This window comes from Mustela nivalis (assembly GCF_964662115.1).
Source record: "Mustela nivalis genome assembly, chromosome: X".
Lineage (NCBI taxonomy): Eukaryota > Metazoa > Chordata > Mammalia > Carnivora > Mustelidae > Mustela > Mustela nivalis.
Window position 1 is genome coordinate 98,680,615 of NC_139040.1, and position 14,223 is coordinate 98,694,837.

The following is a 14,223-nucleotide window of genomic DNA, read 5'->3' on the forward strand; positions in this document are numbered from 1 at the left end:
GTACTAGAAGGCCTAGCCTCAGCAATCAGACAACAAAAGGAAATAAAAGGTATCAGAATCAGCAGAGAAGAAGTCAAACTCTCACTCTTTGCAGATGATATGATACTTTATGTGGAAAACCCAAACGACTCCACTCCAAAACTGCTAGAACTCATACAGGAATTCATTAAGTGTCAGGATATCACATCAATGCACAGAAATCAGTTGCATTTCTCTACACCAACAACAAGACAGAAGAAAAGAGAAATTAAGGAGTCAACCCCATTTACAATGGCACCCAAAACCATAAGATACCTAGGAATAAACCTAACCAAAGAGGCAAAGAATCTATACTCAGAAAACTATAAAGTACTCATGAAAGAAATGGAGGAAGACACAAAGAAATGGGAAAACGTTCCATGCTCATGGATTGGAAGAACAAATATTGTGAAAATGTCTATGCTACCTAAAGCAATCTACATGTTTAATGCAATCCTTATCAAAATACTATCAATTTTTTCAAAGAAGTGGAACAAATAATCCTAAAATTTATATGGAACCATAAAAGACCCTGAATAGTCAGAGGAATGTTGAAAAAGAGAACCAAAGTTGGCAGCATCACATTCCAGACTTCAAGCTCTATTATGAAGCTGTCATCATCAAGACAGTATGGTATGACACAAAAACAGACATATAGATCAATGGAACAGAATAGAGAGCCCACAAATGGACCCTCAACTCTATGGCCAACTCATCTTCAACAAAGCAGGAAAGAATGTCCAATGGAAAGACAGTCTCTTCGACAAATGGTGTTGGGAAAACTGGACAGCCACATACAGAAGAATAAAACTGGACCATTTCCTTACACCACACACACAAATAGACTCAAAATGGATGAAAGACCTCAAGGTGAGTCAGGAATCCATCCAAATCCATGAATAGAACACAGGCAGCAACCTCTTCAACCTCAGCCACAACAACTTCTTCCTAGAAACATCGCCAAAGATAAGAGAAGCAAAGGCAGAAATGAACTATTGGGACTTCGTCAAGATCAAAAGCTTTGCACAGCAAAGGAAACAGTCAACAAAACCAAAAGACAACTGACAGAATGGGAGAAGATATTTGCAAATGACATATCATATACAGGGCTAGTATCCAAAATCTATAAAGAACGTATCAAACTCAACACCCAAAGAACAAATAATTCAATCAAGAAATGGGCAGAGGACGTGAACAGACAGACATCCCTGCAAAGAAGACATCCAGATGGCCAACTGACACATGAAAAAGTGCTGCACATCACTAGGCATCAGGGATATAGAAATTAAAACCACAGTGAGATACCGCCTCACGCCAGTCAGAGTGGCTAAAATTAACAAGTCAGAAAACAACAGGTATTGGTGAGGATGCGGAGAAAGGGGAACCCTCCTACACTGTTGGTAGGAATGCAAGCTGGTGCAGTCACTCTGGAAAACAGCATGGAGATTCCTCAAAAAGTTGAAAATGGAGCTACCCTACGACCCAGCAATTGCACTACTGGGTATTTACCTAAAAATACAAATGTGATCCGAAGGGGCACGTGCACCCGAATGTTTGTAGCAGCAATGTCCACAATAGACAAACTGTGGAAAGAGCCTAGATGTCCATCAACAGATGAATGGATATAGAAGATGTGGTGTATATATATATACAATGGAATACTATGTAGCCATCAGAGAAATCTTGCCATTTGCAATGACGTGGATGGAACTAGAAGGTATTATGCTGAACGAAATAAGTCAATCAGAGAAAGACAATTATCATATGATCTCTCTGATATGAGGAATTTGAGAGGCAGAGCAGGGGGTCCCGGGGGTGCAGGGAGGGACAAAAATGAAACAAGATGGGATTGGGAGGGAGACAAACCAGAAGAGACTCTCAATCTCACGAAACAAACTGAGGGTTGCTGGGGAGTAGCGGGGGAGGGATAGGGTGGCTGGGTGATGGACATTGGGGAGGGGATGTGTTATGGTGAGCACTGTGAATTGTGTAAGACTGATGATTCACAGATCTGTGCCTCTGGGGCACATAATACATTATATTTTAATTAAAAGTAAGTAAATAAATAAATAAGAAAAAGGCAGCAATCTCTGATGGAGCATATTGGCCCTAGGAATATTTCTACGCTGCAAAAATATTACTGGCTTTCAGTAGAGAAGAGAATTTGCTTATTTTTTGGAGTATGTGAAAATACAAATTTAATATGTGTGTACACACAATCATATGTGACTGGTATGTATGTGTGTCTCTCTTGGACCAGGATGTTGAAGTCCCTGCTTCCAAGCAATGATTATCTGCACGTGTACTGTGGCTCAGATGGAAAGTGTTTCTAGCAAGCCCTTGACAAGTTGCCAAAGAAGTATTACAAAAAGTGTTTTTTTTAAAGATTTTAGTTATTTATTTGAGAGAGAGAGAACAGGAGTTGGGCGGTGCTGGCAGAGGATAGGGGGAGACGGAGACTTTCCACTGAGCAGGGAGCCAGATGTGGGGCTCGATCCCCGGACCCTGGGGTCAAGACCTGAACTGAAGGCAGACGCTTAACCAACTGTGCCACCCACGGGCCCCCGCAAATTCTCTTATTAGACTAAGGATGGCAATGGTAACCTGCCCAAAGTCACCTAGCTTGTAGGAAATACAGTATGTTCACCCGTCTTTTTTTTTTTTTTTAAACTATCTTAAACCTCAAAAGAAAAAATGTTACCAAATAAAGTAAGGCTGCTATAATATTGCTATTAGTTTAGTCTGCCCAGAACACAATCTCACAGCCCTTCTTCTGATACTCCCCCACTCCTTTCATAACGAGCTCAGCCGTGGGCCTCTGGTGTGACTCGCAGTTATGACATCCCTACCTATCCCCTAGGAATTAACATGGAAATGAAACTAAATCTAGTTTGCTTCCTCCCAGACAGAGCCTTTGGCTCAAGAGGTAGGCATGTGAACCAAGCCTGGCCTGTTGGAGACCTTTCCTACAATTTTCTTAAAAAGGAAGTGGAGGTTGGGGGATGCCTGGGTGGCTCAGTTAGTTAAGCCTCTGCCTTTAACTCAGGTCATTCTGGGGTCCTGGGATCCAGCCCAGCATCAGTCTCCCTGCTCAGTGGGGAGCCTGCTTCTCCCTCTCCCTCTGTCTACTGTTCTGCCTGCTTGTGCTGGCGCGCTCTCTCTCTCTCAAATAAATAAATAAATCTTAAAAAAAATGTTGGGGCGCCTGGGTGGCTCAGTGGATAAAGCCTCTGCCTTCGGCTCAGGTCATGATCCCAGGGTCCTGGGATTGAGCCCCACATCAAGCTCTGCTCCGCAGGGAGCCTGCTTCCTCCTCTCTCTCTCTACCTGCCTCTCTACCTACTTGTGATCTCTGCCTGTCAAATAAATAAATAAAATCTTTAAAAAAAAAAAATGTAATCCCGGACTCTTTTCTCCCCTTACTGTTGCTCTATAACAAATTATGTCAAGATGCAACAGCATAAAATAAGCATTTTCTCATGCTCCCAGCTTCTGTGAGCCAGGAATTCTGATAGCACAGTGGGGAGGACTTGTCTCTGCTCTCCAGTGTCTGGAGCCTCAATAGGGAGGACTGGATGACTGGAGGGGTGGGGGAGGGGTGTGCTGGAATCATCCAGGAGCATGTTCATCACATGTGCTTGATCTTGGCTCTTAGGTGGCACTGCAGCTGGAGCTCTCCGTCACAACACTTTCATGTGGCCTCTCCATGTAGCTTGGGCTTCCTGACAGGACGGCAGCCTCAGACTTCTGCCATGGCAGCTCCGGGACTCCAAAGGCAATGTCCCAGTTACTAAGACAGAAGCCATATAGTCCTTTACGACCTAGCATTGGAAGTCCCACAGGGTCCCTTCCACGGTCATCACAACCCCATTAAGAACAGAAAAATATAAGGGCACCTGGGTGACTCGGTCGGTGGAGCACATGATGCTTAATTTCCGCTCAAGTCATGATCTCAGGGTTGTGGGGTCGGGCCCTGCATTGGCCTCTGTGCTGGGCATGGAAACTGGTCGAGGTTCTCTGTCTTCCTCTGCCCCTCTGTGCCCCCACTCACGTGCATTCTCTGTCCCTAGAACAAAACAAAACAAAACACCTGGGAAATATAGACCCCATCTCTCAACAGGAGGAGTGTCGAAGTCACATTGTAAGGTGAACATCTGGGATGGGAGATGGTCTTGGTGCCATTTTTTTGAAAATAGAATCTGCCATCTCTTGGTAGCCATGTCATTTGGGGAAAAAAAATGTGAGAGAATATGGAGAGAGCGTCTAGCAAGTGTGCAATCTCCTCAGGCCTACTGGTCTAGGGTCCTGGTTCCTAGAATCACTTCATAGATGTTAGAAGCTCCCCCAGTCGTGTGACCCACGAGACTTCCGTTTTGCTTAAACAACTTTAAGTGGGTTTCTATCACTTGCAACCATGAGTCCTAGCTGATAAGATAAATAATTGTTGATTTTGAAACGGAGAGACTTCATTCATTCGCTAAAGATACCTAAACAAGGCACCCAAGGAAATGTGCTAAGTGCTGCGGGTGACAGAGCGGTGCAGGAGGGAAGCAGACAGCACAGCACGGTGAGTACGACACAGCCCTGAGTCACCCACAAGGGGCTTACAGGCCTGTGTTAGTTTGCTCTAGCTGCCACATCCGAGTACCCCAGACTGGAGGGGTACTTCTCACTGTTCTGGAGGCTGGTTTCTTCTGAGACCTCTCTGCTTGGCTTGCAGTTGGCCGCCTTCTCGCTGGGTCCTCACGCTGCCTTTTCTCTATGTGCACACGATCCTGGGGTCTCTCTGTGCACCCAAATCTTCTCTCGGAAGGACACCAGTCAGACTGGATTTGGGCCCACCCCACCGGCCTCATTGTACCTTAATCACTTTTTGTCTTCTTCTAGAGTTTATTTTTTTTTTAAAGATTTTATTTATTTATTTGGCAGAGAGAGAGTACAAGCAGGAGGAGTGGAAGGGAGAAGGAGAAGCCGGCTCCCGCTGAGCAAAGAGCCTGATGTGGGCCTTGATCCCAGGACCCTGAGATCATGACCTGAGCCAAAGGCAGACACAACCCACTGAGCCACCAAGAAGCCCCATCAAGAGTTTATTCAAATACAAATTCGTTCACATATAGTGCAGTATTAGATTGGGGGGTAACGTAATCACTCTTTTTAAGGCCCTATTTCCAAATGCAATCATATTCTGGGGTTTGGGGTTTGTAGGGTCAACGTATGAATTTTGAGGGGACACGATGCAGCCTTTCAGGGAGGATAATCGTGAAAGACCGTCGTTCGGCAAACATTCACTTGCCTCCCCCTCCTTCTCCCTCTTGGGGTGCTGTGTTCCCACTGACTTCAGACTTGACCCTGTGACTTGCTTTAGTCAATGTCATGTGAGCAGATACGATGCCAGAGAATGCTTTAAATTGCTTGCACCATTCAGCCTGACTTTTGCTCTCTGGTCATCTACCATAAGCCCAGAATGCCCCCCAGGAAGTTGCTGAAGAAGAATGAGGAGACATGGGAGGAGGCCTGGACCCAAGCTACAGAATGCAGCTAAACTCAGCTGAAATCACCAGAACGAGTCACCCACCCATTTGCAGGAAATACACGTTTTAAGCCACTGAGTTGTGGTGTGTTTAAAACTTTTGTTACACAGCGTTATTGCACCAATAGCTAACCAGTATGATAAGAAATAAAGTAAATTACTACACCATGTAGACAGAAAGCTCTTTCTTTATGCTGAATTTTATTTTCCGGAAGATTCTGAATAGATATAATTTCTTTCTGTCTAATGGTTAAACCAACGAGCCATAAATTATTTTGATTATCTAACATATTTGACAGAGAGGGGAAGTTTTTCCCAAACACATTGCATATGTTTCCACTTTCAAGAGGATTATTACTATTTTGTGAGTGTCAGCAATGCGCTAAGTGCTGACCTGGGAATCCAGGAAACGCAGTTCATGCCCAGAAACCTCAATACTGGAGTCACCTAAGGACCATCAGAGAGATGAGGTCATGAGCTAGGAATTCCTTAAATATGTGAAAGGATTGTGAGTAATTATGTAATTACACTGGTGATTAGAAGCCCAAGTTCACATAGCATTAATCTCAGGTATGACTCCCTACATGTTTCCAGATTGACATTTCTCAGACTTGCATTGGCCCTGATTTGTCCAGTTTCTTCCTTCTTTTTAAAGATGTATTTACTGGGGGAAGGGGCACCTGGGTGGCTCAGTGGGTTAAAGCTGCTGCCTCAGCTCAGGTCATGATCCCAGGGTCCTGGGATTGAGCCCCGCATCAGGCTCTCTGCTGAGCAGGGAGCCTGCTTCCCTTCCTCTCTCTCTGCCTGCCTCTCTGCCTACTTATGATCTCTGCCCATCAAATAAATAAATAAAATCTTTAAAAATAAATAAATAAAGATGTACTTATTGGGACACCTGGGTGGCTTAGTTGTTAGGCATCTGCCTTGGGCTTGCGTCATGATCCCAGGGTTCTGGGATAGAGCCCTGCCTCCGGCTCTCTGTTGGGCAGGGAGCCTGCTTCTCCCTCTCCCTCTCCCACTGCCTGTATTCCCTCTCTCGCTGTGTCCCCCTCTGTCAAATAAATAAATGACATCTTTAAAAATAAAAAAATTTCAATAAATAAATAAATAAAAATTTAAAAAAATAAAAAAAAATTTAGTATTTATTTATTTGAAAGAAAGGGGTAGAGAGGGGCGTCTGGGTGGCTCAGTGGGTTAAAGCCTCTGCCTTCGGCTTGGGTCATGATCCCAGGGTGCTGGGATCGAGCCCCGCATTGGGCTCTCCGCTCTGCGGGGAGCCTGCTTCCCTTCCTCTCTCTCTCTGCCTGCCTCTCTGCCTACTTGTGATCTCTGTCAAATAAATAAATAAAATCTTAAAAAAAAAAAAAGAAAAGAGAGGGGTAGAGAGTGTGTGCAAACATGGGGTGGGGGAGGGGCAGAGGGAGAGGGAGAATCTCCAGCAGATTCCTCACTGAGCATGGACACCCCCCCACCGCCCCACACAAGGCTCCATCCCAGGACCCATGAAATTATGACCTGAGCTGAAAACAAGAGTCGAATGCTTAACGGCGTGCGCCCTTCAGTTGCCGATCCTAGAAATCTGCTTTCCGAGCTGGAGGCACATCTTATCCCCGACAGGGTTCAAACGCTGGTAACACCATCAGCCCCTCTTCTATTCCTGATAACCTGCCATGATTCGAGATTTGCAATCAACGGCATGGGATTGTGAACACGAGTTGGAATGACACTTTATATGGTCTCCAGATCATCTGTTTTCGTTCATTTGGGCTCTCCCATTTCCATTGCCTCTCTAAGCAAAGGTCACGACCTCTCTTGAAAAGGGCTCGACGGAAGGAAAAACAGCAAGTCTACGTGTTGAAGTGAAAGAATTCGGTTCACAAAATAAAACTAAGGCAACAGAAGGCAAAGGGAGTTTCCACTGTTTGAAAAGGGGCTTTCTCAGCACAAGCTTGGAAAAAAATGTTGATGATTTATGCAAATGAGGAAGGAAATGTGCCCCGAGGGATCTTGGCACAGAAGCTCAAGTTGGAATTCTGAATCCAAGGCTGGCGGTGTCTCTCTGATTCACTCTGTGACTGGGGCTGAGCCATTTCACCTCTCTGTTTCTAGATATCCTCATCTATAAACGCAGGCTAACAACGCTGTTCTTCCTGCCCCTGAAGGGGAGGCAGTAAAAATGAATGAAATGTCGGGGAATTACTTCTAAGAGCCATCGATTAGAAATACAGCATATGGTCTTAATGAGAACTTGTTTCTGCCACAAATTTTTCCCCGCTCCCTATAATCACTCCAGCTAGAGTGCCACAGAAATCAACTTCTCTCTTCAGCTCTCTTCACATGCTGCTCTGAAAATCACAGAGGTCTTTAAAACGGAACTCCTGCCTGTTCTGGGGATGCATTATGAGGCCGTGGCTCCTGGCTCTTTTCTGCACGGAGCCCCGCAGCCCGGATTTTCCGAGACGGCGGAGATTTAAAATATTCTGTCCCATTGTCAGACCATGTGTTGGAACATGTGTCAGATCACGTGTCCTGATCATTGCTTCGGAAAATATGGTCGCTCACACCTTCACGGGAAAGGAAGCACCTGCTTGCTGCCTAAAGTCCTCTTTGGAAACGGATGGGGATAAGCAATAAAAGCCAGAGAGAGACCCATTGATTGACTGAGCAGTGGATATATATACATAGGGGAGGGGGAGAGTGTTCATTTGACTCAACCATTACTAGGTGCCAGGTCGGGTGGGCTGAGTTAGGTATTAAGTAGCTAAGCTTGTGCTGGGCACCGGGCTACTACGACAGTTACAGAAAGTGGTAGACAACATCGCCGGCCACAGCACCTTGCAGTTCAGTGACGAGAAAGGCAGGGGACAGTTAAGAAGCCAAGGGCATGCTCTGGGGCTGTCATGAGAGTGAGGACGGTTTGTGGGAATGCAGGGAGGGCTGCACGGAGGTGGTGACCCCATAGCTGAGGGCTGGAGGAGCAGAAGAAGCTCAGGGGTGGGCTGAGAGGGAGCAGGCGTTCTGAGCAGCTCTGTTGCTGCCCCACTCATGTCCCTGCTCCTCCCCGGAAGGCACCTGAAAGGACTTCCCAGATACAATGAGGACTTCCTGAAACTCCATCGGAGAGCGTTCTCTGGCCTCCGAAGCACGCTCAGCTGGCCACCATATGTATGGGCAGATACTAAGTGCTTGGCTTCCCAGAAATAACCCTCAACTAATGCAGAGTGGGGGCAGGAGTGTGTTGGAGCTGTGGTACTAGCTCTGGAGAGCCCGATTGTTACATATTCAGAAAATTTGCAAGCCAATTGTTAAACCATCACTAGCTTAGAATCAGCCACAGTGGGAATATTTATATCATGGCAATTGGCAAACACTGCAAATTAAGACTTTCTTTGTCCTCCCAGAAAGCTGGTTTACCAGCACACCCCTGGATGGGAGTTGGTGGATAGATATACTCCAGCTTCCTCACCCCTCTCTGGGGCAGTTCGGAGGCATGTGCTACACAGGATCCCAGAGAGGCATCAGCAGGATCTCCAGCCACCACCACCGCCCGCCCCACCCACCTTGGTAACCTACTCACCAAGGCACCCTTTTTTGGCCTGTCTCTATTCCCGCTCTCCTGCTGTGCTTCCTGAGATCACAGCTTTTATGCCCCCAAATCCTTGGCTCGGGGTCAGCTTTTGGAGGGACCCAGAGTAAGACAGGAATGGAAGCAAGAGAGCATGGATAGAGATCACGGAGGGCTATCGCACCATTTGGTGAATACCGGATCTAACAAGGTGTCTCAAGATCTTGAAAAATGGCAAGGATCAAGGTCGCATTTTAGGAAGGTAACCCCAGGGGCCGTGTGACACACAGATGCCAAAGCAACAAGAGCGGAGGCAGGCGGATAGTGGTGAGGGTTGCACAAGCAGACAAATGTACTCAATACCACCGAACTGGGGCACCTGGATGGTTACATCAGTTGAGCGTCCACCTTCCACTCAGGTCAGGATCCCAGAGTCTTGAGATCGAGCCCCACATCGGGCTGCCTGCTCAGTGAGGAGTCTGCCTCTTCCTCAGCCCTTCACCCTGCTTGTGCTTTCTCTCTCTCTCTCTCAAATACATAGATAAAATCTTTTAAAAATACAACACCAAATTGTACACTGACGATGGTTAAGATAGTTTTTCTTTTAAGATTGTAAGTTTTATATTATGAGTATTTCACCACAATAAAAAAAAAAAAAATGAGGGGCAGGGCGGGGAGAAAAGATTCTAGATGGGAGAGTTAAGGACTAGGTCAGTGAGAGAGTCCAGGGAAGAAATGGTACAGGGGGGTCAGACAATCGCAGGAAGTGCTGTCCGTGTAGACCCTGATGGAGTTGAGCTCAGCCAGCACTGTTTGTGGACAGAACTCTGAGCCAGGCCACTATTTTTGGAGCAGATACCAAAAGAGGAGGTTGGGAGAAAGATCTGCAGGGAAAGGACAGGACACACAGGAGGGTAGTGTCAAGGAAGCAGGAGTAAAGGGAATGTCAAAGAGGAAGCATAGCTAATGCCACAGGCTAAAGAGGGGTGGTGGTGAGAAATAAATAGGTAGGGGTTTAGTATATGATATCAATTTCTCATTAAAGCCCCACAGGAGGGCGCCCGGGTGGCTCAGTCAGTTAAGCATCTGCCTTTGACTTAGGTCATGATCCAGGGACTCTGGGATGGAGCTCCCTGTTCACCGGGGAGCCTGCTTCTCCCTCTCCCTCTCCCCCCTCCCTCCACTCGTGCTCTCTCTCACTTGTTCTGCTCGCTCTTTCTCTCTCTCTCTAAAAAAAAAAAAAAGCCCCACAAGAGCCCTACATTAAATCTAGCGACCTTGCTGAATTCCCTTATTAAGTCTGATAGTTGTAGGATTTTTTTTCAGATTTGTATGTGCAAAGTCATGTCATCCGTGAATGATGGTTTCATCTCTTCCTTTCACTTCTGATGCTTTATATTTCTTTTTCTTGCATTATTGCACTGGTTGTGACCTCCAGAATAATAATGAATAGGAGGAGTGATAGCAGGTGTCCTTCTGTCGTTCCTGATCTCAGGAGGGAAAGCTTCAAATATTTTACTATTTTTTAAAAAGAATTTATTAATTTATTTGTCAGAGAGAGAGAGAGAGCACAAGCAGGGGGAGAAGCAGACTCCCTGAAAAGCAAGAAGCCTGAAGCGGGACTCAGTCCCAGGACCCTGGGATCATGGCTTGAGCTGAAGGCAGTGGCTTAACAGAAGTCGCTTAAACAACTGAGCCACCCAGGTGTCCGTCAATATTTCACCATTAAGGATAACGTTTGGTGTAAGTTTTGCACATATATACTCTTCCTCAGATAAAGGAATTTCCATTCTCTTCTAAGTCTACTAACCAAACATATAATAAATGAGTATTAAACTGTATATCTGGTTTCTCTGGCTGACCCCTGGAAAGTTACTTTAAGCTATAAAGTAACCGCCTTTGGCCTTAGATATGTCTGGGTTCAAATTTCGACTGTACCATTTTCTAGCTGGGATGCCAGGTGATCTAATTCATTTCCTCATAGAGAAAACGGAGATAATTATAGTCACTCTCTCATACGAATCTGAGATTTTTTTCTTTTATAAGCTTAAGAGCCCAAAAGGCTGGTTCTGAAGCAGGACTAGGGTTTAATATCCAAAGCCCAGGGACTCAGCTCTCAGATGCTCGGTGAGGTCTAATGTTCCCAAGAGCGTGTCCATCTCCTGCTCCTCGCTCAGGATCTCCCAGAACCCTTCTGATGATGAATGGGGATGGATCTGGGCTCTTCCATTTGAGTACTCACACTCTGCCTCCCAGGACTGAGGGCACACATGTATGAGTGGTTGGTCCACAGTGAGAGATGGTCTTCAAAGATGGCCCCATGATGCATGTTTGGGTACTCATTCACGCCCTTCTGCGCACCCTGCTTTTGAATCTGGGTGAACTTGTGACTCTCTGGTAACTAAGTGAATGGGCAGAAGTGATACTGCATCATGTCCAAGGCTAAGTCAGAAGAGGCTTTCTAGGGCACCTGGGTGGCTCAGTGGGTTAGGCCGCTGCCTTCGGCTCAGGTCATGATCTCAGGGTCCTGGGATCGAGTCCCGCATCGGGCACTCTGCTCAGCAGGGAGCCTGCTTCCTCCTCTCTCTCTCTCTCTGCCTGCCTCTATGCCTACTTGTGATCTCTCTCTGTCAAATAAATAAATAAAATCTTTAAAAAAAAAAAAAAAAGAAGAAGAGGCTTTCTAGTTTCTGCCTTACTCTTTTGTAATGCTTTCTGCAAGACCTGGGGCACCATATAACAAGGACTACTCTCCTAAGACCACCACGCTGGAGAGGCCACAGATGGGAGCCACATTTTACAGTCCCAGCTAAGTCCAGCCTTCCAGCCATCCCCACCAAAGCACCACTCATATACGTGAAGCCAACTTGGATTTGCCAGACTGGCTCATCTACCACCTGGTACCACTTAGAGACCTTAGTCAATCCCACATGGAGCAGAAGACTTGCTCATCCTCGCCTCTTTTTTTTTTTTTTTTTTAGATTGATTTTATTTATTTATTTGAGAGACAGAGGGAGAGGGAGAAGCAGACTCCCCTCTGAGCAGAGATCCTGACTCGGAGCTCAATCCCAGGACCCCGGGATCATGACCTGAGCTGAAGGCAGATGCCCAACTGACTGAGCCACCCAGGCACTCCAGTGCCCCTCCTAGTCTTGCACTAATTCCTGGCTCACCAGATCGTGAGATACAGTAACGTGGCTGTTATTTTAAACACCAAGTCTGGGGTGCCTGGGTGGCTCAGTGGGTTAAGCCGCTGCCTTTGGTTCGGGTCATGATCTCAGGGTCCTGGGATCGAGTTCCGCATCGGGCTCTCTGCTCAGCAGGGAGCCTGCTTCCTCCTCTCTCTCTCTCTGCCTGCCTCTCTGTCTACTTGTGATCTCTCTCTGTCAAATAAATAAGTAAAATCTTTAAAAAAAAATAAATAAACACCAAGACTGGTGGCTGTTCACTGTGTAGCAACAGATAACTGGGATCCCTACCTTACACGGTTCGTCTTCCGCCATGGATATGTGCTAAGCAAACCCGTCTCGTGCTCGAACCTCTTACAACCCTCTTGGTTGACCCTATTCTAACCACTTGAGTTAACCAGATTCAAATAAGCAGTTTTTAAGCACTGAGAAAACAGTGAAAGAAGGAAGTCATTTCACTCTAAATTTCCTGCAGGCTTTGTGCCTTAAGTCCCTCTATTAACAAGGATGGGCGCAGATAATCCTCATAGCAACCTACGATGTTGGTCCCATGGTGTCCGGTTGTTTTTGAAGGTTGAGAAAGTGAAGACATGAAGAGAATAACTAACTGGTCCAGTATCGCTCAGTTAGTTAAATGGCCAATTTGGGACTGGAGCCCAGTACTGTGAACTACAAACCAAGCCTTTTTTTTTTTTTTTTTTAATCTTGCTTGGGGAACTTGTAGTTGGCAATCAGGGAAACCCATTCATAGTAACACAAGGAACAGAAAAGAATTGATAAGGAGAACAGAGGAGCGCAAGCCCAGCCAGGCCTCCCCAGGGGCAGGACCTGGGCACTGAATCCCCTCCAGGAACCCATCTTAGCCCTCTCCGGGGCCCCATGTTTCTGAAGGCGCTCTGTTACTTGCTGCACTTCTTCATTATTCTCTGCCTTTCTGCAGACTGGCTTTCCCCGGCCTGGCATACACAGGCCAGAATACCACGGCCCCACGGTCAGGCAGGGCTGACCACAGAATTTGCAAAGCCCAGAACAAAATTAAAATGCAGGGCCCCAGTTATGGGCAGGGTAGTCAATCTCTTTTTCCCAAGTGGTTACCACCTCCACCCATGGCAGGTCGTAGCTTCTAAGAGATCACAGCCACCACACTGGGACACACTCTGTGCCTGGATCCGCGGTGGGTGGGTGGGAGGACTCTGCCAAGTTGCCAGTCAACCGTGCTGTGGCCCTCCCAGCCCAGGCAGGGAAAGCTGCCCCCTTGCCCCACCCCCACATTAGCACCCAGGTCCCTACCAGGGGCAGAGAGGGTGGAAGGCCGGGGGGTGGGGGAGCTGGAGGCGCTGGGTGTTGGGGAGCAGGCATCTGAGAACCCATCTCAAGGAGGTAAACCGGGAGGTGAGGCCCTATAGGACCCAAGTCTCCATGCCCCTGGTTCATGCTCCACCGCCCCATTCGGCTTCACCTACCAAACATGAATTAGAGATCATAGTCTTCAAAGGGTCAAGGTCAACAACTGCAGAGCATTGAACCCTGAGCGTGGGGCCCTTCTGACCAGGGGGCGGCGTGATTGCAGTGGTCACACACCTTGGAGCCAGCCCTGACCTGCTGGACCCGGCTTTCTCTCCTGATCTGCCCTTCCCAGCGAAAAGAACAGAAGGGTCTCGGCCAGGGTCAGGCTCCCCCTGGAGCTATAGCAAACAAGGAGCCTGCCAGTGACCCCATAGCAAGGAGGAGATGATGGGCCACTTCCCAGAGAACTGAGATGCGAGTCAAGAACAGGGACCCAATGGGTCCTCTCCTACCACCCACCAAGTGTTTTCCTACTATCTGCCACATACTCTCTATGCATAGATGAGCAGAGGAGGCCTGTTCCCACCCCAGTGGGCTGTGCCTCCTCCTCCTTTAGTAATGAGAGGCGCCAAGGC

General features: G+C 47.1%; 1 long non-coding RNA gene across 1 annotated transcript in view; it reads right to left on the minus strand.

The window, feature by feature from the left end:
- The window catches only part of LOC309856538, a 31,325-nt gene that overhangs the window by 14,679 nt on the left and 2,423 nt on the right, over nt 1-14,223 (minus strand). The gene's annotated exons all lie outside the window — the stretch shown is intronic.